Genomic DNA, 24,882 nt, shown 5'->3' on the forward strand with positions numbered 1-24,882 from the left:
TGTTGAAAGACGGCCAGATTGTATAAAATCACTAATTGATCCAGTTTCCTTGAATTTTTTAATTAATCTTTTCACAGTTGATGAAGTTAAATCACTATTCCGACCATATTTTGCACGAAAATTGCGAACTGTAGCTGCCAAACCTTCATTATTTTTAAAATATTGCTCAACAATGAAAAAGCGTTGCTCTTTCATGTAGCGCTCCATTTTTAATAACCCTGAACTGTCAGCTGTCACGTTGTCTTTTTTTTCTCGTTGGCAACACTTTACCGCACAAATGGCGCTAAATTTAAATCTTGCGTGAATTTTGCGACACCATTTATATATATATATATATATATATATATATATATATATGGAATAAACTGCCAGTCCTATACGCAAAAACTGACAATAAAGCATACCTTGAGTAAGCTTATTTCAATATCAATTTACATTATTTTATTCTGCCCATAAACAGACACTCCTGATGTACAATCTTGTTCGGAATTATCGTATACATAATTACTTTCAATTCTCGTTCAGCACTGCCTCTTTACATGAACTTTTGTTCGTACCTGAACCAAATTTCTTCCTTGTCCGAGTCGTCGATTATCAGGTCCACTATGTTAAGGTAGCAATGTGCAGCTCTCTCCTGTAGATTCCCGACAGCTGGCCCCAAGTGGCGGTAGACCCAGGTAAGAGAAGATGAAAACCTAAGATTCCAAAACCTCATACAAAATGTTTTTCGACGCCTCGCCTTATATAGGCCCGTACTTCAGTTGTAAGCATGCGCGCGTCTCTTAAAACTTCTATATATGGTCACGTATTGACATGATGACGTCATACTTCGAGCGTCTTTTGAAATTGCCATGTATGGTAATTCTTAGAATTCTTCACTTATTCTTAGAATTAGACTTGCTAGTTAGAAATGAGTTAACAGTGTTAACTGATGACGTCATGCGCCACATTATTTTAACAAAGGCTCAAAATCACCTAACACCTTTTATTCCCGTATTGGAAGTAGGCGAGGCTGTTTTAGCCCTAACGTTTTGAAGTCTGAGAGTGTAGTTCAAACTCCACTGGCAGCCAATCAGAGATAGCTGTCCCCAAGGCTATCACTAAGTTAATCGCCACACAGTGAAGAGACGGCTAACAAGTGGCGCCATCTCGTGGTCCCTAACCCTGACACAATATACTTTAATGTCTGAAAATAGTGTGGGTTCAACGGTCGATTTTCTTGAGTTTAAGGGAAGAAAATCCCGAGTTTCCCGGAGAAAAATCTCGCTTGGCCGTGCCAGAGATCGACTAACTCGGGAACCGGTTGAAAAAATTTCCTCTAGTCAGTGACTAGATTTGAACCCAAGTCTTCATTCGTGCAGTCAACTACCATGGAGTGCAAACGCTACTTCCACTGAGCTACACAGGCTTCTCTAACAAAGGCTCATGGTTAATTTATTACAAATATAAGATTATTACAGAAATTTGGCATTTCTTTAACTGCAATCTCCTTAGAAAAATATTATTATTATTATTATGTGACACCTCCAGGGAGTCCAAAGACTCATCGAGGGAGAGTGTCCCAACAGCATCGAACGATTGATCCCTTCCAACTACTCACCACGCTCACAAACTTTCTTAACTTTTTACGAGCCATTAGTAGCAGAGGCTCGACCAACCTTTGTAAAAGAAACATGATAAGTTACATACCATGAGAGATTTTACATAACTATCGTCTCATTGCTCTCCCATCAATACTCCAGGGTTCTGTATTTTCATCCTTTTAGATCCATGGCGTCTCTTTCTTATATGACTTCAAATTCTATTCTATTCAATCTATTCATCCTTCTTCGTCAATAGCGAAATCCTATAACACTCAAATGATGGAGGCCTCATGATTTCTATAAACACTTACTTTAACACTGATCCCCTTCACATCCACAAAAGGGGTGAAGACAACTTAGCAAATTTCTATGCCATAAAAACCCAGTTCTGCCCTGTTACTTGCAAGCTCTTACTTTACTCTCAGTTAATTTTGATAATATTCTCATTTCCTTTTAACACCAGGTTTCTCTTTTTGGGTGACCGTCTCATCCAGTTTATCCTCGCATAAGGATATTACAAAACTCGGTATTCTTTTCCGTTCAACGCGTTACTTGTCTCCAGCTCAACTACCAACATATTTATGTCCCAGATTCAGATATAGAGAGAGGAGGACGATCCACTTAATAGGTGACTCTTCCCTCACAGATTCCCTTCACTCATTTCCCATAGGCTTTATATTTCTGCACTTAGCCATTCTGTAGGAACTTTCATGGATATTGCGCCTATAAATTGGCCACTACCATTACACTTCTAGTTCTGCTCTAGTTCTTATAAGAACTACAGCAGCCACTGGCTAACACCATACAATATTCAACTCTAAACATGCTTAACATACTTTTCTTCCTCCTTCATTCCATCCATCTCTATTCTTTGAAACAATCTCCCTACAGTATACTGTTTTCCCTGACGATTGCAACTTCTAGCTCTTTGTGAAATGAATAGGCTCCTCCTTTCTCCTTAATGACTTCACACACACACACACACACACACACACACACACACACACACACACACACACACACACACACACACACACACGCTTTCGCGACGCTGTTCTACAGTATTATGGAATCTATACCATTTATGCGTGTGTGTGTGTGTGTGTGTGTGGTCGTTATAAAAATGCATTTGTTCCTTCCTGAAGCTGCTGTTGTCAATTCACTTTTGAATCTTGGAAGTCACTAACCTCTCTTACACCTTGACTGTAACTCTATTCAAAGAGAATTGAATGTACTTTGAAGTTTGTCTTATCAAGCAAAACAATTTTGCCACTTTCCAGCCTTTTGGAACTTGACTCAATCTGGCACATGTTAAAAAAGGTACATCAAAGATGTTGCTAATTCCCTGGAACATTCCGTCAGGATACTTGGTGATACACTATCAAGTCCTATAGCCTTGTTGACATCAAGTTTAGACTGTTCCTCACTCCTGGTATATTGTACTTCCTGCTCACCTCGAGAAAAGTGTAAGTATGCCCCTGCAAGCAGTACTGATCTCTTTTCCATCAAATTCCACATTCCCTGATATAGCTGCAAACTGATGTCTCCTGAGTTTTCATAAACACTAGCCTTAGAGTTCCACATAATCTCCCTTTCTCCCGGATGTCCTCTATGGCTGACCACCACCCAACTTCATGGTCACTTTCGCCAAGTAGAGAAAGATTTTCCACCCCATTTAAATAACATGTCCTGATGAGATAATCAAATTTTAGACCTTTACTTCTCGTGTGCCCTGTGTTACGTACTGCTTAAGGTAACTGTCTCTCAAAAACTCAAAAGAAATTCATTCTCTTTACTTCCTAGATGCTGTGTCTTCTTTCCAAATCTATATCTCCATAATTGCCCTTTTCTTATTAGCGCAACCAATTTGACTATAAATTTCCTTCTCACTGCCCTCCAATTTCCCAGGTCTAAATGAACATCCACTTAAATATTTCAGCCTGTCCGTCCACCTCTATCTCATACCAATCTGATTCAAAACTACTGCCACTATTTGCTCCATGCATCACACCTCGGAAGTGCATAACTCCTCGGTTGCAATGAATAGTGCTCCTCTTCCCTTTGTGCTCTGCTTATCTTCACGAAAAACATATTCTCTAATATAGAATTGGCATGTTTACAAATTTGTACTCTTATTCTAACCCTCATATAATCTTATAGAAGTTCAGGCTCCCTGTTAATTTTTCTGGGCTTGCTTATTATTAATTAGAATAGACTTTCAAGCAATTTTGAGAAAAAATAGTGTACTACAGTACTAATGTATTATTATTATTATTATTATTATTATTATTATTATTATTATTATTATTATTATTATTATTATTTTATTCACATGATTGATACACAGTCAAAACAATGTATCATTTAAACAATTGATTGGTGATACAGAACATGGGGTCACTTTTGATGTTTAATTGCTGTATATAGTTGGATAGCTTCTTTGAAGTTGCACCAAGTGCACCGATAAATATTGGGATGAATTTGGTGTTTAAGCCAAAGCCGGCCATCTTCGATTGTCAGATCTCGATTTTTTCCAGTTCTTTGTTGTTAATGTTGTTATCACTGGGTACTGCGATATTAATAATCCAAACCTGTCGATGTTCGATAATTGTGATGTCAGGTCTATTGTGTTCTAAATGCCGATCGGTTTGTATTCTAAGGTCCCAGAGAATTTTTGCTGTTTCGTTTTCCAGTACTGTCTTTATTTTATGCTGCCACCAGTTATCAGAAGTGGGAACGCCATATTTTTTGCATACATGAAAATGAATTATTTTGGCGACTTGATCATGACGTTATTTATAATCTGCTTGAGCTATTTTGCTGCAGGCACTGATTAGATGTTCTACAGTCTTATCTTTCTGATCTCATAATCTGCATTTGCTGTTATTATTGATGTTCAAAATTTTTGCTTTCATTGCATTAGTTTGTAATGCCTGTACTTGAGCTGCTAGAATAAATCCTTCTGTTTCATTTTTAATGTATTCATATTGTAGCCATTGCCGCGTATTGTTCACGGCGATGTTCTTAGTATCTCGAAGAAATTTGCCATGCAAAGCTTTATTTTTCCAGCGCACATATCGGTTATTTTGGTATTCCTTTTTATAATCGGATTTGTTTCCTGTTGCTTTTAGAAGGCCCTCTTGTGCAATTGCTTGAAGCATTGGCTCGGAGCTATTGTCGATGTAACTTCTTAAACTAGTTTCTTCTTCTTCCACAGTCTGTGGAAGAAAAAGAAACTGGTTTCTTCCAGTCGCTTTTCAGCTTTCTTCCAGTCGCTTTTCAGCTTTCTTCCCTGACTGTCCAGCAAGGAGAGCTGGATCCTGTATCCCACTTGTCAGGCAGGGCCGTTCCCTGTTTGCGCCGCCTGAGTGAAAAATTTTGTGCCCCCCTTCCATCAAAAATTAAAAGATCCAGAAGTATAATAACACGTTACGAATCATTTTAGTATACTGCACATTAAGAGGAATGTATATTAAAATAAATTTTATGAACTTTTTTAGTAATGTGTTCGATTATACCGCCCATAAATTGTGCCGTCCGGGTTCATTGTACCCTTTGTACAGAACCACCCCGGTACAGAACGGGCTTGTGCCAAGGATCCCCAACATCTGATGCAGTCCTTGATGACAATGACAAGGGCGTCGACTGATCCGGTATGGATCTCTCTCTTCTTACTTTTCACCATTAAGATGGCGAATGGAATACTGTTAGTCTGTCTCCTCAGTTGAGACCCGTCTGATAAGGGTGGCCCTGCTGGCAGCTGTGCTACTGCCAGAATAACTCTCAACATCACTGAAGCATGCAAGCGCCACCGCCACGACAAGGGCGTATTCCTTTGGGGTTATTATTATTATTATTATTAGTGGTGGTAGTATTGTCTTTTATTGTGTTTACCAAACTATATTTCGTACTCACTTTTTTGCAGAAGTAAGCATTTTGTCTGACGGTTACATTCTAATTACTAGAGTTGAAGAAATCGAAAAATTAAAGAAGAAAACTTAAAATTGCGTGAAATAAGTTTCTTAGCCGTGAAATGTTCGCCAGTTATCATAGGCATCGTCAGTACAATAACAACAATAGAATGCAAAATAATATTGCATGTCTAACTCAGTGGAAGTAGAACAAATCGATGCGCTGTGCTTCCCGAACTTAGACTTGAGTTCAAGTCTATTCGCTGACTTGGGGAACTTTTTTTAAAGCATTTCTTTCAATTGGTTCTCGAGTTTGACGATTTCTGGCATGGGCAAGTGGTTTTTTTCTCTCGGAAATTCGGTTTTTTTGCCCCATAAACTCAAGAAAATCGACCGTAGAACCCACACTATTTCAGACAAGAACCTATCCTGTTAGGATTAGGTACCAAGATATGGCAGCACTTGTTTGCTAGTTTCTTTGTCGGTTTCTGCTTATAATTAGTAATAGTCTTGGGCTAGCCATATTTGATCGGCTAGAAGAGAACGGGCTCTATCTCCCAAGATGGAAATTATTCCAAGCTTATGAGGAGGGAAGTGATGGGACTGACTGTGCAGATATCTGTTGGTATGTGTGGGCTTTCTATATATCGATATTTTGAGTTTTCCCCAGAAGAGTGGGTCAGTTTGACATCAAGAAAAGGCAGGGAATTATCCGCTTCAAGCTCGGCAGTAAACTTAATACTTTGATGTCGGCTATTGAGATGTTCGAGGAAACATAAAGGAATCATGTCCATGGCTCCAAATAATGAAGACATCATCTACATAGCGTTTTCAAACTTTAGGTGTTAAAATAAAGGAAGAGATAGCCTTGGTTTCAAAATCCTCTAAGTAAATATTTGCGAATACAGGAGATAAAGGTTTATTTACCCATAGCCAGTCCATGATTTTGCTTGTAGATAGTATCTTGAAATCTGCAGTAACCGGACTTGATGCAATGTGTAAGCAAGGCTAACATTTTTTTGGATAACTTGTCCTTGAGTAATGTTAGGACTTCATCTGTTGGTTCATTAGTGAACAAAGAAGTTATGTCCAAACTAGCAATGATTTCATCTTCATTAACTGTTATATCCTCAATGTATGTAATAAATTCTGTTGTGTTTTTGATAAAGGATGGTGACTTGCCTGAAAAACGGTTGAGATATTTGCAAGATATTTTGAAAGGTTGTAAGTCGGAGAATTGATACCTTCTACAATGGGGCCTAGTGGGGTGTTCTCTTTATGGATTTTAGGAACACCATATATACAAGGAATTAACGGATGTAGAGAGCGTTGAGATAAGCGAACGTTTCGGGATAATTCAATGGTTGTTTTTAATAAGTTTTTTGTACGATTTTGTACGAAAAACTCTCGCTTTTCGTTTCAATAAAAAAAAAACTATAGCGGAGAAATTGGAAGAATCTCTAGATAATGAAAGTTGGCATACCTTTAATATATACTGTGAATCTCAAGCAGCCACAATACAATATAATAATAAAGTAGATCTTATAAGAAAATGTGAAACATTAAAAAGAATACAAAATAATAGGAACTTCTCAAAACTACACATCAATATTGACAAAGTCGTTATCAACAAATCTTATTACTGTATACACTTTCAGATGAAGAAAAAAGCATCCTTAGTAAAAGTCTAAACTTTATTCCTTCCCCAAAATTTATACCAAAGGATACACTACTTACAAAAATAGAAAAAGCTATTTCTTTTCTCCCTGCACAAGATGCAAAACTTCTACGTATTGAATCAATCTTTATTATCAATAACGCAAAACCACCTGCAGATAACATTACTTTCAGAGAACGCAAAGCTATTAAAGGTTTAAAAAACAACTGAGATATAATTATCCTTCCTGCGAATAAAGGCAATGCAACAGTCATCCTCAATTCTGAAGATTACCAGAATAAAATGCTTGAATTACTGCAAAATGATACCTACTCATTACTCAAGAGAGATCCGACTCGTGAACATCAAAATCGTACAAAGAGCTATGGGTAAACCTTTATCTCCTGTATTCGCAAATATTTACTTAGAGGATTTTGAAACCAAGGCTATCTCTTCCTTTATTTTAACACCTAAAGTTTGGAAACGCTATGTAGATGATGTCTTCATTATTTGGAGCCATGGACATGATTCCCTTATGGTTTTCCTCGAACATCTCCATAGCCGACATCAAAGTATTAAGTTTACTGCCGAGCTTGAAACGGATAATTCCCTGCCTTTTCTTGATGTCAAACTGACCCACTCTTCTGGGAAACTCAAAATATCGATATATAGAAAGCCCACACATACCAACAGATATCTGCATAGTCAGTCCCATCACTTCCCTCCTCATAAGCTTGGAATAATTTCCACCTTGGGAGAAAGAGCCCGTTCTCTTCTGGATGACCCAAATGAACTTCTTAAAGAAATAAACCATCTCAAAACTTCTTTCAAATTTAATGGATATTCCAAGAGAATCATTGAACGATTCCTTCTTAATCCTCCTAGACATCGCTCAGAAGAAACAAATAGATTCAAAGGCAATATATCTATTCCTTACATAAGTACAGTTTCACATAAATTAGCAAAAGTTCTAAGAAAATACAATACCAGAACCTTGTTCACTCCACTTCCAAAAATCCATTTCTTAACACGTTCATAGACAATCACGCGATATCGCGCGACGCGAGCTCTCACTAAACGGCCGATCACGCGTTATCGTGTGGACGCCGCTAACTAAATAAAAAAATAAACAAAATTTGGCCGCCACACGAAATTCCAATTTTCAGCTTGGCAATGAAAGTGTTAACAAGCCACCCAAGACCTTTTCATCATCATCTCAAATACCCTGGTGTATATAAAATATTGTGTGATTGCGATATTCCTTATTTTGGGAAGACACACAAATCTGTCGAACTGCGTATGGAAGAACACATGAGGGACATTACTTACAAGAGGCAGCGAGCCAGTCATTATCAAGTCATATCCTTTTCTCGGCTAATCCTAATGATGAAAGCCAAAGTCACAAAGTCTTCTGGGAAAAATCTACTGACATCTTCCGTTACAATGATGAACTAGAGAGAAAAATCGTGGAATCTAGGGAAATCATTTTCAATCCTGTTCATCTAAATAATAACTTGAGCTACAACTTCCCAGATAGTCATTCAGCTGTAATCATTTACTGGCGTTCACGAGATGCTACTAGCACGTACTTTTCCAACAATAAAACAAACGAAAGAACAGCTTTAAATACAACCACAATGTTTTAATCTCAATTATGTATAGAGACTCTCGTTTTTTCTTTTTTCTTTCTTTCATAATGTCACCTGATTAAGGCTGTTACGAGCCGAAACTAGTCGTGTTTTAATATTTAAACCATTTTACTTAAATCTCCGTTCTAGTCATTCAATTCTTTTTCAAAATAAATAAATAAATAAATAAAATGTTAAAAAAAATCTATCTATCTATCTATCTATATATATATATATATATAGATATATATAGGGTGTCCCAAAATTCACGCATGATTTAAATTTAGCGCTATTTGTGCGGTAAAGTGTTGCCAACGAGAAAAAAAAGACAACGTGACAGCTGACAGTTCAGGGTTATTGAAAATGGAGCAATACACGAAAGAACAACGCATTTTCATTGTTGAGCAATATTTTAAAAATAATGAAGGTTTGGCAGGTACAGTTCGCAATTTTCGTACAAAATATGGGCGGAATAGTGATTTAACTTCATCAACTGTGAAAAGATTAATTAAAAAATTCAAGGAAACTGGATCAATTAGTGATCTTATACACTCTGGCCGTCCTTCAACAAGTCGTTCAGCAGAAAACATCTAAGCAGTTCGTGAGAGTGTTGCTGAGAGTCCAGGAACATCAATTCGGCAGCGCGGTCTTGAATTGGCATTTCGAGAAGCTCTCTACAGCGTATTCTCACGAAAGATTTGCATCTTTATGCTTACAAAGTTCAATTCACTCAAGAACTGAAGCCTACTGACCACACACAGCGAAGAGAGTTCGTTGAATGGATTATAGAACAACAACAAGTGGATGCTTATTTTTCGAACAAAATCATCTTCAGCGATGAGGCTCATTTTCATCTTGGTGGCTTCGTTAATCGTCGCATTTGGGGTTCAGAAAATCCACGAGTGATTGTTTAGAAACAAATGCATCCATCACGTGTCACTGTTTGGTACGGATTTTGGGCTGGAGGCATCATCGGTCCATTCTTCTTCGAAAATGCGGCTGGTAAGGCAATAACAGTTAATGGTGCTCGCTATCGCGACATAATAATCCAGTTTTTTTGTGCCTAAATTGCAAGATATGGATGTGGACGACATGTGGTTTCAACAAGACGGTGCCACATGCCATACAGCCCGAGAAACAATTCAATTACTGCATGAGTCATTTCCTGGTCGTGTAATTTCTCGTTTTGGTGATCAGAATTGCCGCCCAGATCATGTGACTTATTGTGATTTTGTGATTTTTATTATGTCAATTAAACATTAGACTTCAAAAAACCCCAAAGAAAAAATTCCAACGGCGTTGGACTTTTTTCTTTGGGGTTTTTTGAAGTCTAATGTTTATGCCAACAAGCCCACGACCACCCACGGCTTGAAGGAGGAAATTGAGCACTGTATCAACGAAATTCAGCCACATTTATGCAAAACGGTCATGGAAAATTTCGACAAAAGAGTGCGTATGTGCCAGCAAAGCCGTGGAGGCCATTTACCCGATATGCTATTCCATGCATAACCCTATACTGTATACTTTATGAATCAATAAGAAATTACAATTTTTAATTACAAACCTGTGTTTTCTATCAAAATTACTCCTTGCGTGAATTTTTGGACACCCTGTATATATATATATATATATATATATATATATATATATGTAAATAAGATTTTTTTTTATCTTGGGAATAATGTATATTAGGGTTACCAAATAATTTTATAAACTTGGTTATTTGACTCCTAATCCCAAGTAAGCAATCAGTTAAATTTGCGCCTGAAACGTTACAATATTAAAATGTTACAATGAGTTGCCCTGATGTTGTACCACCTTTAGACTTGAACTACGTTTCAGGCGCAAACTTAACTGTTTGCTTACTTGGGATTAGGAATAAAATAACCAAGTTTATAAACTCCCATTTAATATTAAACTACATTTAAGTGAAATATTCGAACAGCAATAAAAATTATCATTTTTATGCATAAATTAAAACAGAAAACGATGCTGTTCCTGTTATTGATTTTTATTATGTCAATTAAAAGCTTCCAAAACTATTATAAGTAAAAGAGAAAAGACTAAATTATATTAATTCAACAAATAATGTTAAAATAACGAATAAATATTTCTTAATCGGTCTGCTTTCTTTTACGTCTCTGTCTGTTAAGTCTTATGTGCTCATGGGTCGCCGGCTTTTTATGTTAAGTCACCCACTGTTGTATTAAATAATAATGGCGTCTTCTTGCAACTGCTGACGTCATTATTTTCTAAAAAGAATCATTTCCTATTTATTGTTATGGATGTTTATGGTTTAAAGTCAGTAAACAGCAGTTGCCAGTTATTTGGAACAGGAATACGCTTCATGTTCTATTACACTTCGTGCAAATATTAGTCAACATTATTAGTTCATAGATAAACATTACAGAACGTAATAACACGTAATCACCTCACTTCATTTAATCTTGAATTTGCGTAAATAAAACCAACAATTTTAAAGTCTCTACTTGGTATAATTATTCAACTTAATATATTATTTTCTTTACTCACCATATTTGATTATGCAGCCTGTGTGCTCTTAGTGTCGTTTCTTTCTTTAGATGTGAGTACTAAAATTTAAACATTTGATCTGCTTGTATAAACGGTTGTTTATTTTAATACTTATAATCTATAGGAAGTCTATATCTTGTTTTTGTTCTATTAGTTACATTTATGTCTATTGTGACTTAAGAACTAATTACTGATTTCGATATTTACGAAATAAATAATCTACTGTCCGACCACAGATGCGAGACCTCTCGAGACTTCTGCGCATGACGGAAGAAGGCGAATCCATTCCGATAATAGGGTAATCAATGATGAGTGTTTATTATCCGTCGGAATATTAGCTTTTATTTGAAGAAAATTCTAGTTTTTAAAGTGGTAACTATTTTGCTTGTATAAGAATTGGAAAATTTTACGTATGAAGTACGTGTCGCGTTTTATTGATCAATTCGTACATCGCCTTATTCCTTTCTCTCCTTCAACATGAACTGACTCTTCTTGGTACTGTGCCAGGCGGGGTTCTCGCATGTGTGGTAGGTATATATACACATAATATGTTCACAGTTCTGTTAATTTTGACTCTTTAAATTTCTCTATACCTGGGTTTGAATCCCGTCTGGGATTCGCGGAAGCTTCGTAGGTATTGAAAATACCTACGAAGGTGAACACTGTAATTTATATAAAATGCAGATATACCGTATTAGTATTCACCCTTTGTTTTAGGGCATTGATATGCGCGTTCCCAATAAAAACATGTTGCTTATGGCACTTAAAATCCTCCTGGGAAATTCTAATCGATGTAAAATGAAAGAGCTGTGCGTTAGTTAGGCTTAACCTCTAACCCTACGCATTGCTTTCAGCAAGCAGTAAAAAGAAAAAATACTTGGCCAACATTATTGTTTTTATTGCTGAGCAATATCAGATTAATTTTATACGTCTGTCTGTCCGTTCGTTATTGCTGCACTCCAGCTGTAAGTCCTTTATTAAAATTTGGTATTTCTATTCCATATAATATGTTCCATATCCATACACGCCAACCGAATTTTTTACTGTAATCTATTTTTAGGAACGCGAAAACGTAATGCATATCAAAATTATATATTGTCATGGCTGAGTGGTTAACGTATCTGCTCTCCCGCCGTGGGCAGGGGTGTTGTGATTGTCTGTGGAAATACTGGTGGTGGTGGTGGTGGGCAGTAGATGACGTTGGTGTAGTTGCGGTTAGTTGTAGTTGGTGGATGCGGAGAGTTGTGGAGTGGGTGCCCTCCCTTGATGAGTCTTTGGACTTCATGGAGATGTCATGTAATAATAATAATAGCTCTGTTCTCTGACTACATGGAATTCACTACTATTTGAGATTTACGTTGTAAACAAGAAAATATCAGTGTTTCTACATTTCGATTGATTCATTTTTATCGAAAAAAATTGACAGAAAGATTTGAACTGATAACAGTAGTGCACTGGCTAGATGAAATGAAAATATGTATTTAGGATTTATTAAATTTCTCCAGTTATTCAAATTTGGTTTTAATCGACCTAGTTGTAATTGCAAAATTAAGTAATACAAAGTTATACAAAACTAATACAAAGTTATAGATAATCGTACTACAACTTTGAACATGGATCAGTGGTGTAGCTAGAGCTTTTGCCGCCTTGGGCGGTCCCTGAGTTTGCCGCTCCTCTCAATACACACCAAAAATACTACAAAAAGTCAAAACGACGTATACGGAAATAAATTAAAATACTATGTTTATTTTTGAAGTAAAATTTTAATTTCAACATTCTAAAATGTTATTTTTCTTGCTTTTCTGTTAACAAAAAGGTCAATGGCATTGGCGAAGTCTATTTCATAGTCATGTAGGTAATTCTTAATCAATTTTATTTAGAAAAACTCTTCACACAACTAGCAACACTTTTCCTCACAACAGCAATTGTGAGGAAAATTCGCAGTAGTATTACAATATTTGGAACTGAGTTCTCGAGACTGTATTTTAGAATTAACTGCAAAAATTCAAAAAGGTTCAAAGTGCTCCCCCTAGCTACGCCTCTGACATGGATATTTTATAAAAGCACCACCATGTGATAGAGCTCTCTGAATAACGTAAACTTATCTCAGATATCATCATAATTCTTGCGAAAACAGCGGAAATAGTCACAATCGGAAACTTAACTCGAAACAGTTGCAAAATGAATTGTATATAGAGAACTGAAAGACAATGCTAAACCATTTTTTTTTATCACAAGGACGACATTGATTATGGTGCAGTATTTTGTTTTTCTTTAACCAGCGGTCATATAAACATCATATACTGGTTTAACCTGATGATGAAATATTTTTGTTTCTCCTTATAGTTTTTATTAGCAAAAATGATTCGAAATTATAATAATAATACCTCCCCCGGATCGATAGATTTTAATGAAATTTGAAAATCACTATGAAAATCTAAGGGAATCAGTTACTTAATACAAAAACGGTTCAATTATTGTGATAATAGATTAGAATACAATAAAGCTATTAAGAAACGAATTTTATGACTGCATGCCGTTATGAACAAAAAAAAAAAAAAAACGATTTGTTTAGTGCTTCTAACAGCAGGGAATCTGCATCGTTTTGTTTTACACTCGCTAAAACCACTTCAGATATCTTGAATATGTTACAAACAGTAATCTTCTTTCAAAGTCCATTATCACTGCGTTCAACGAAAGTCACCACCATGAAATTGGCGCAAAAACTGATTATTGAAAGTGCAATACAAAGGATGGGAATCTGGGCAATTTTAGAGGTACTGAATGAATCCTGGAAGAGCTGAAGGCCATCTAAAAGGAAAAAAGAATACTATCAATGGTGTTATACACTATAAGCAATGGCAGACGCACTAGTATCGTATAAGTTTGAGAGAAGATTGGTCTTTTAAGTGAACTAAAACGATCTCTAACTAAAAAATTAATCTACTTTCTTTGGGACCATTATGCATTTTATGAAAAAATAACGAAATATATTTGGTGATCGTGCTGTTTTGCTTTCCAACCAAAGACTACTTTTGATCTGAGTATATTTTCTTAAGTTTATATTAAAATAATAATTAAAAGGACATACCTGGTTATGTAGTTTTAGAAGGTAGGAAAGGAACACTGCTTGGCAAGAAACAGAGGACACCCCATGTAACCAGTCACGTGTTTACTGCCATTATTATTTGGAGGAATATGATGCTCCCAGGTCAGTGCAACTGTGTCCGGGTGAAATGGTTGCGAGAAGGGAACTTTTTTGACAAATTGGAACATCCCAGGTCAACATTCAGCGATACTATATCGAAATGGAAGCGCAAGGAGTCCAGTGCAAGTGCTACCCGCAGTGGACGACCTACTACATTCACCAAACGTGACCGTAGGGTAATATATAAAAACTGCCATTCGTCGGCCGACACTTTGAAAGCGAAGTTCCGGGCATCGATTCGAACACTAATCTGTACAAAAACATTCAGAACCGAGGTTCACAACATGGGTTTCCAAGACAGGGCTGCAATATGCAAGCTCCACATTACCCGAACCAACATGCAGCGTTGTCTTTAATGGTGCAAAGAGTGTGTACAGTGGGACGTGGAAGCTTGGAAAGCTGTGTTATGGTGCGAAATCACTCTACAACCCCCACCCACCCACCCACCCACCCACCCAGCAAATGGATTAGTGTAGGTGTAGCCAATGCCTCGTGAACTTCTCTTACCAGAGTGTGTAACCCCACTTATTAAATTCGCAGATAGTGGTGTGATGGTATAGTCCTGTTTTACCTGGTTTGGCCTCGGACCATTGATGCCCCGAACATTGTATTCCGAGAGATATCTGAATATTATGGACAATGCAAATGCTTTGTGGCGTTTCTACAGAAGTCACCACTGTCTCTTTCAGCAAGACAATATGCCGTGTCATAAGACCGCTACTGAATGGTAAAAAAAGTCCCATTGATCGCTATCGCACGCTTATGGAAAGTATGACCCGTAGGATTGCTGCAACCATCGCAGCAAAAGGAGGTCCTACGTTAGGTTCTACGTTACTATGAAGGTGGGCGCCTTAATAATAGTGTGAAAAAATAAATACTGTTTGTTTCTCACACTATGTTGTCTGTTGACTTCTTTCCAAATAGTGTATGTATTTTCAATAGCCGAAAATGAAACATGAATTAAACCATAGAGAAATATGATGAAGAATGAAATGAACTATAGATATTGATTAATTAAGAATTAAAATTGTGAGAACTAAAAAAAAAATTAAAACTAAAATTAAACAAGAAAATTGATGAGAAATTGGTAATATATATATAGGACCAACAACATAACGATGTGCTAGCTGTTTCGTGGGGATCGTCGTCAGATTATAAACAGCGCAAGAATGAAATATCTAAACTATCCAAATAAGCCTTGCTATTTTTGATACTGTTTTTAATTTGCACCGACATGAAATTAGTTTTAAGGAAATTTATATGTTAGCGTACACTTTTCTTTAGCAAAGTAAACCTCATACCTTAAAGCTCATTTAATAATTAATCTACGAATCACAAATGCAAACCTAACTGAAGAAAAACACAATCTACATAACAGTTATTCTGAATTTTAAAAAAAATCAATTAACGCCTTTTATTCCTTAATAGGAGTAGGTGAGGCCTTTATACCCTATCTAGCTTTTGGAGACTGAGCGGGCAGTTCAATCTCCACCGGTAGCCAATCAGAGATAGCTGGCCCATGTCAATCACTAATTATAGCAGCCACCGATGAAGAGGCTGGCAAACAAGTGCTGCCATCTCTTAGTACCTAACCCTAACAAGATATGTCACTGTCTGAAATAATGTGGGTACTACGGTCGATTTTCTTGAGTTTACGGGACGAAAAACCCGCTTGCCTGTGCCAGAGATCGACTAACTCGGGAACCGGTCGAAGATAGGCTTAGATAAAGTTCCTCCAGTCAGCGACTAGACTAGAACCTAGGTCTAACTTCAAGCGCAGAGGACGGAAGCGCCACTTCCACTGAGCTACATAGGCCGTCTTATTCTCAATTAAAATATAATAATTTAAAATGATAAATTATCGATTATTTTAAGCATCATTCAACTTAGGCAACTATATAATTAGTTTCAACAATTCATAACTATCGATTATATTGGTTTTCATTTGATCAACCCATTTATTATTCTAAATTTTTGTACAGGAGTGCCCTTGGAAGAGTTTCCATTTCCGGGAATCCTATAATGTAAAAGCGGTATTCACTTTTAAGTAAGTGTCCATACCAAAATTAAAAACAGGGAGTGAATCTCAATATCCCTAGGTACCTCCATTGCTAGATTATGAGTTCTTAAAACTAAATCTCATTATTTATATATGTATAATATGTTATGAGAGTTGAAAGCATTTCATATTTATATATATTTAAATTTATATATACAAATTTAAAACAAACATATTCATATATGTTTGTTTTAAATTTCCGTATGTTAAAGAAAATGTCTTCACTGCAAAACGACAAAACATTTTCCTTGAAATATTTTAACTTCTCATGAACCCCCTAGGAAGTGGTCCTATTTGCATATTACATTGTGCTATAGTAAAGTACTCAGAATTTATTTGATTGGGAAAGGCAGAAAATAGCTGTTAGCTATTTTTCTACCGAAAACGGTAGAATAGCTGATCTACCGAAAAGCTATTTTTCTACCGAAGGTTATCTACCGAAAAGCTTTTTTTTTTCTGAATTGTTGACGGAACCACTCGTAAACTAAATTATTTGTTCCTATGTATTTATGTTTGTCCCAAACAAGTTACTTATTGAGGGTCTTCGTCCCCCCCAGCAAATGTCTCTCTCTATCTCTTACTTTCTTTATTCTTTTCCTAAGGTGAATTTTGTGAATGGTTTTTGTCTCTCTCTAAGATACATAGCCATCATTAGCCTACTTTCTTTAGAACTAGAATCGATATTCAAACACGGGGCGACATTTCTCAAAGCTGACTCGCATCAGATGTTTACTGTGCAATGCAAATTGTCCTTAGTGGAAGCCAAACGCTTATGTCATAGGGAGAAACTTGGAAACGAACCGACAGTGAATTATTATAGTAACTTGCTCTTACAACTATCTTAAGGTAATTAGTAAATTCCAAGTTTAAAATATACATTTTTTAAGATAACAATGTTCTGTAATACTTTCAAATAGCTTTAAGAGTGAAAACGAATCTTTAAGAATTATTACGTCTTCTTTTTGTATAACTGTCGAACTTTTAGTATCCATTCTTAGACATTGAGAAATGTATTTTAGTTGTAAAATTGCCATTCACTTTAATGACTTGTCTAATGAATGAAAGCTGGAGTCAAAAGTAAACTCAGAGTCATACGGTTGTTTAGACACGAAATCCGTGTACTTGCACTTGTCTTAGGACAGTGAAATTTTGCAAGTAGACACTAAGTTATCTACTAAGCAATATTCACTCGCATTACTGAGATAACGTGAGTATGGAGCACTGCATTGCACCGTTTAGAGCAATTGCTTTGTTTCTATTACACGTGTATAATTTCACATCTTTTATTACGATAATAAAAATACAGCTAAAGAGCTAAAATGAGATTGGAAGGAAGGAGGGAAACGATAATGTACAAGTAAACTACCTAACTTGCGAAACACTGGGGCACGGTATATTTTGGTTAGGGTAGGGGAAGAAGGCAGGAGGCGGTGAAATTATCCACATGCTAGACGCGGACTCAGGATTTATGCATCACAGACATATGATGGATTTTTTAAAAAAACTTCCCAGTTCTTTATTATCCTGCGTAACTTAGTGTACTTCAGTCGACGTGGAGAACTCATTTGGATCACAAGCATTCTCAAATTCATTATTTTTATGTATTTCTAGAGTTAAGGGCTCACGAGATTATATGTAGGGACGCTGCAATCCTAGTTGGTCGCTACGTTGCCACTAGATTATTTTGTATTGGGGCTCAGTGCTATCTCAATTCACCACTGACCAGTGGAAAAAATAAATAAATAAAATAAGAAATGAAAAGAAAACCGGAAACAAGCCTATACTCGCTCATACTTCGACTATCAACAAATCAAAAAAGAAGGTAAAAAATAAATATAAATTAATAATCATTTTTGGTTTACTTAAGAAATAAGTGATTTTTTTTTCTTTCGTATTTTGTAGAGAAGCTCAAACCTAGCAGGAAAGTATCCAAATAACAAAATATACTTTTACGATAACACAAGTTCGCTGTATTCGTTCTTACTGACAAGTATCTATTGGATGAATCTTAAAGAAACACTCTTGCAACATTAGTGACAAACATTATATGCAAATTTGATTTAGATGGACAGTGAACGATAGAGAAAGAGCCTTTTACCCCAGAGCACGATGAATGATGTGTCATCGCATTGTGCTGTATGAATAATGACAAAGGTTGTCATAGCTCAATAGGACATCTTTCATCAATCACACTTAGGCCTTCTTCATACTTGCTGCTGTGGACTCAATGATCACTCGCATTTTCATATCATATGAAAAGAGAGACTTACTAGTGAAGAGATTCTGATATTTCGTTCCTGCTGCCCTCCATTTTATTTTTTATTATCATTATCTTAATATCTATTATTTATAAAACAAAAGAGGTATAACATATTGACATCGACAATGACTGATAAAATTTGTTTTATTTGTTTTTATTGTAAAAATTTATTAATTACAGACCCTTCAGTTCTTAAATTCACACTAAAAATTTAAATAGTGAACAGAAATTCTAATTATACTCAGTGGTGAATTGAGATAACATCGGGCCCCCAATACAAAATAATCTAGCGGTAACATTAACCAACTAGGGTTGCAGCGTCACTGCAAATAATCTCGTCAGCCCTTAACGCTAGAAACAGGAATTTGAGATGCTTGTGATGCAAACACGAGTCCTCCCCCCCCCCCCTTACACCACACTGAAGTACACTAAGTTACGCAGGATAATAAAGAACTGGGAAGTTTAAAAAAAAAATTTACCACATGTCTGTGATCCATAAATCCTGAGTCTAGCATATGGATGGTTTCACTGCCTCCTCCCCCTCCCCAACAAAATTATACTGTGTTTCACTATCGTTTCCCTCCTTCCTTCCAATCTCATTTTAGCTCTTTAGCTGTATTTTATTATCTAATAAAAGATGTGAAATTTTATACGTGTGATAGAACAAAGCAATTGCCCTGAACAGTGCTACTGCTATCTACCCATGTCATCTTACTAATGTGTATTGAGATAGCTTAGTGTCTACTTGCAAAATTTCACTGTTCTAGGACAAGTGGGTCCGCGCACTTGGCCTAGTGGCTGTGCGCTTCGCAACCATATGCCTGGCGAAGGAGTGGCCTAGGTTCAATTCCCGTCGGAGACGTGAGGAGCTGAAGGATCAGCCATAGCCAAGTTAGCCGGTCTTGGGCGTGGACAGTAGGGTTTTTTCCCCAGTTTATCCTGGGGTTTTTTCATCCCACAAACAGGCAAACCGGACCCGTGAACATACAGGATACAGACAGCCATAGGATATAGTACGGCAAGGAAAGCAACGAGAAACCAGCTTGCTCATAGTCACTTCCCTAGTATGGATGAAAAGAAACTAATCAATCAGGATAGATTCCTGGACTTTCTCGACATTTTTTTTCCATTTTGCTCTTCAATGGACATACCCTATTCAGTCTCATCGACAGACATCACATTTTTAAATTTGGAAAAAGTAAGTTAAAATTTTTAAATATTGAAAACAAGTTTGAATATTTCGTAAGATAAAATGACGCATATGCGCATGCTCGGACATCTCCGATTAAACGAATTGTTATTTTTCAAATAACGCACTTCCGCTATGAAATAAATGCGAACGAAATAGCAGCCATTTGGAGTACTAATTAACGTCATATCACATTTATAAAATAATAAATGAAAATATTTAAATTAACGCTCATATTTGTAATAAATTGTTTGCATAAACTTCGATTATTGGTAAAAGTTTTAAATTCAATATGTCCTTCCGTCAAATTAACATTTCCCCTACAAATGATTAAATCTTAAAATGGAAATAATTTTCTTAAACATTTGTAAATTTAAATTACTCAAAAATATAACATAATTTTAAAATAAAAATTGCAAATTATAACCGCAACTGTTCCACATGAATTTTCTATTAAAAAATCGCGACAAATATGATATCTTAAACAGAGCATTCTCTGCTGTCACTCCTTGTATCGTTGAAATCATTAGGGAAGTAAAGAACGTTTGGGCAGTTCAAGGAAACTCACTCAAGGATTGGTTAGTAAACATATTATACTGTGTGTCGAATTCCGAAACATAGGCGTACACTGACTGAGGAAGAGTGCATCATTATACCAACTGTATGGTGACTTTCTTGGATAAGGTGCTTTTTATGTAGAACATCTGTCCCTTTATATGCAGATGTGTTCTTTAAAATTCTTCTTTAAAACGAGTGTAAGGAGGAAAGTCATTTTCAGTTTAATGAAACGACTCTTTTTAAGCACATTTCGCGTGATAAAATATAGTAAAATTACTTTAAATGCACTAGTAATAAAGTAGGACATAAAATGTAACTTGCCATATAAACTAGTGATTTAAGCCTAAAGAAGTGGAATTCATTCTTGTCAAATGCTGTTTTAAATTTGTGCTATCTTTTGTAAAATGGCCCGGTTTACACTTTCAAGAATACAAAGTGCAAACATGGCCCAAATTTTATAAATGTAATCTACTTATTTGACACCTAAATTATTATTACTAGTAAAAACGATGTTAGAGCACTTATGGTTTTAAATAGAAAGGGTTACGAAATTATATCCATGAACAGAAGGCTTTTGCTTGTGATGATAACATTCTAATTTTAAATAATTATAATTGTGATCTACTAGGAAAGTTTTAACCTGAACGTTTTAAAAATGAAATATAAAATGCATTCAAACTTAATTTCTTTAAGTTGACCAAGTGGTTGGTGTATACTGCCGTTGGCACGGAGATGTGAGATCACCTCAACGCTTATTTCCAGGACTAAAATGGTTTCAAAAAGTTCCCTGTCTCTAGAGCAGAGTCTCCGAACTACATACAAAAATAAAAATAGAAAACATTTTTAGAGATTTAACGATGACTTCTAAGGCCGGAAACAGACCACTCTAGGCCTAAATCCTTGAAGTGCATGATGTTGATGAAAATTCCAAAGCCCGCTCACAGTACGAATACGAAAGGTTTACAAAAACCTTTTTGTGAGTGGGAACCACATAAAAAGAAATGCATTTCTCATCACTTCATTTAGATATAGAATGTATGAAATTTATTAATTCGAGGGTCTCATTAAGAACTTCTCAAGCTAACTATATTTAGAGCAGCGTACATATCAAACATCTCTCAAGTACGTTTTTAGCCTTTAGATTTCAACCAATCATAGCTTATGAATATACACGAATTCAAGAAGGAAAAAAAAGCTAAATGACATCATAAAAATATTGAAGAATGTTGTGAGTTGATTTTATCTATCATATCTTATATATCATATCATATCTAAGAAGACCTGATTTTTTTTTTCACCAAAAGTTATTTAATATAGATTGATTGTATATCCAGAAAATTCATAAGAATAATGTCACTCAGCTCTGTTCAGTCGAATAATAGAAATAACTGGAAGTTTCTTTAGTGATTCTGATTCATGCATCACAACTTTTCCAGTTGAATGCAAATCCAATCTAGTTTGCTGACGACGGCACACTCCGCTCTTCTTTCTCGTTTTGGCGACCAGGGGTCGCCAAAGTCATTTGCCCGTCGACCCCTTCAAGCGTTTCTTGACTTTTTATCGACCCCCTATATTTTACTATTACGTAATTATAATAGGACAAGCAAAAAAAGACGCTTATGTGAGTTTTTAGATTGTTTATTTTATAGTTACAGTGTTTATTGTATGTATAATATAGTATATATTATTATATTACTATTACTACTACTATTACTATCACTAGTAATATCACTGGTATTACTAGTGATATTAATAAACTACTGGTATTAATATCATTGGTATTACTACCAGCGCTGCTCAACTCTTCAACATAGAGAAGTTTAGTTCGTGAATGAATAACGATTGAATTATAATATGTATGTTGATGAATTTTAGAGCATTAACGCTCGCTTGTGTGTCGATGCGCAAAAATGAGACTGGGATCGAATACTTGTAAGTATCAGCAAATAAGAACCACGCACGTGTTGCAATCTCGCTCCCACTGCGCCTGCCGGCAGGAACCACCAACATCCGTTTATTGGTAAATACGTCATTTTGGCCTACTTGATTGGCCTCAGTAACTATTTTCATGACCGTACTCCATCTTGCAGGTCCTATTCATGGACCTGTAAGATGGAGGTACTGATCCCACGATTCACTCTTAATTACGTTGTCATTACCTCCATGTCTTTTGTCAGAGGTAATCCAAGTTAACCGAATTAGATATTACCCATACAATGATGTCTTATATTTTTCTGTCAACCCCTGAGCCCGAATCGACCCCTAACAATATCATATAGACCCCTTTGGCGACCACTGCACTATACGAATCCAGGGTCGTCGCCAGGTTAGATCGCGCCCCGAGGCAAAGAATTAAATATCGCCCCTGATAGATTATAAGACAAAAATATAAGAAAAATCTCCAATTGCTATTTTGTTTTTATTACAAGAGAAACAGTAATGCAAAACGATTACATAATAATATGAATTAAATGTTTGCTCTACGGGGATATCGCACAATAAAACTGTTTATAAGTTCTAAATTTAAATTATAAGCTATGTCCGCCTCTATCGATATAGTTGCTAGATCAACCAATCTTTCTTTGGTCATTGCTGTTTGCAAATAATTTTTAATCAGTTTAAGCTTAGATAAACTTCTTTCCGCACTTGTTACGCTAACACGAATTGTTAGCGTAGCAAGAAGCGACGGCGCCTACCGCAACATGGCTGAATGAGCGCCCTTATTAAGCCGTGCCGTGAGGCAGGCTGCCGATGTGCTACACCCTGTCGACGGTACTGTACGAATCAATAGAACTTTGAGAAAATCAACTTTCACCATCCTCACTTCCGATCTCCAAACTGGATTTCAGTGCAGTTCCCACAATGTTCTTAATTTCAGCGCTAGTAAAACTCAATTCTGTTCATAAAATAATAAATAAATAAATAATAAAATAAATTCTGTTCATAAAATCTGTTCGCAAAATAATAAGAATAATTCCATTTGATATCATTAACATCGCTAGACATTAACGTCGCTAACATCACGACACTTTCTTGGAATAACTCTTCAATCTCTCATGTTATAAGCGTGTTACAAACAGCCTCCTCAACCGTCAAGAATATGTTTTTTTCTTTTTGCTCAACAGCTGCTTGACTTCTGAACAGCTGTTAACTCTATACCCATCACAAATCCGTCCAATTATCGCGCACTGTTCCCACCTATGAAGTGACACCCCTAAGAGTACTTGAATCAGTACACAATAGATCAATTATGTTGATCAATGCCCCATCTTTCACTTTCTTCTCTTTACATTTTCCACCATTAACAGAAATGATAATTCCCCTTCCCCTTAAATCTTGGGAGAAAAAAAAAAAAATCTGAAAGCGACCCTTCATTGTAAATTGCGTTTCTCTCTTTCTTAGTTTAATTTAACAGTATTTGTCTTAGTGTAACTTGCTCTGAAGATGCTTATTGTAACAGTGTATGCACAATACAACGTGTAGTTTTTTAATTATAGCTTCCTGACATGAATGTTTGCAAAATTCTATTAAACTAATAAACGATCTCTTCCTCTTTAGACGGGTCCAATTATACATTCTTAAATGCATTACATTCTTAACAAAAGCAGGCAAAATAGCCGTAAAAATAATAAACATTCTTAAATTTTTTTCAGTTTTGCTCTGCTTACCATTTTCTTGTGTTGAAGAAAATAAAGCTGAAAATAAAGAGGAGGAAAATGCACCACTTAAAAGAAAAAGTCTTTCATGCTATAATTTCTAAGAAATACTGTATACAGTAATTCTGAGAAAAATACTTGACAAAAAAAGTGCAAAGGGGTTCCGATACAACTATGTTCATGTGTTTTACATGTGGTAATATATACGACTGAAAAATGTATTTGTTTCCCTTTTTTTCCTGAAATCTCTTTATGAAATATTTTAATACGTGTATTCTGAATTTTGGTCCGACGCACTTCTGCCCGCTTTGCTACACACACACACGCAAGCAGATAGTTTCGCAAAAATATAGAAGGGTGTGAATTATATATGTTTCATGTCTTAATTACACTTGAAATATAAATCTTTTGAATAAATTAACCTATCTAATCATTTATTTTCTTGTGCATTAATAAATTAGTAAAATTCAGGCTTAGCTCTATATTTGTATCAATTATAAAATGGTACCCTCCGAATTTTTGCTCCTAGATGGCGCCACAAGAAAGCCACTAATATTTCATGCATAATTGTTTGTTTTTACAAGCCTTCTCTCGTGGGCTTACTCTTGTGCCAGAGTAAGAATGCTTTTGACAGTGATGAC

The 24,882-nt window shown here is 35.9% G+C and overlaps 2 protein-coding genes across 4 annotated transcripts in view; one reads left to right on the forward strand and one right to left on the reverse strand.

Moving 5' to 3' along the window:
- LOC150094347 (uncharacterized) overlaps window positions 1-11,442 on the reverse strand; it is a 53,328-nt gene extending 41,886 nt beyond the window's left edge. The window contains exon 1 of the mRNA XM_090412493.1: window positions 11,312-11,442. The gene's annotated coding sequence lies outside the window, so the exon portion shown is untranslated. The remainder of the gene's footprint in view (window positions 1-11,311) is intronic.
- Window positions 1-24,882, forward strand: part of LOC150094348 (beta-1,4-N-acetylgalactosaminyltransferase bre-4-like) — a 329,825-nt gene that overhangs the window by 40,097 nt on the left and 264,846 nt on the right. Inside the window, exon 1 of one of the 3 annotated variants that reach the window (XM_090412488.1) lies at window positions 11,209-11,363. The exons of 1 other annotated variant lie outside the window; for it this stretch is intronic. The gene's annotated coding sequence lies outside the window, so the exon portion shown is untranslated. Of the gene's footprint in view, window positions 1-11,208; window positions 11,364-11,714; window positions 11,839-24,882 lie in introns of those variants that run through there. One more of the 3 variants, XM_090412489.1, reaches the window with a different exon arrangement.

Source organism: Typopeltis vanoorti, chromosome 22 (assembly GCF_054136105.1).
Source record: "Typopeltis vanoorti isolate ZY-2024b chromosome 22, IOZ_Tvanoo_1.0, whole genome shotgun sequence".
Classification (NCBI taxonomy): Eukaryota; Metazoa; Arthropoda; class Arachnida; order Uropygi; family Thelyphonidae; genus Typopeltis; species Typopeltis vanoorti.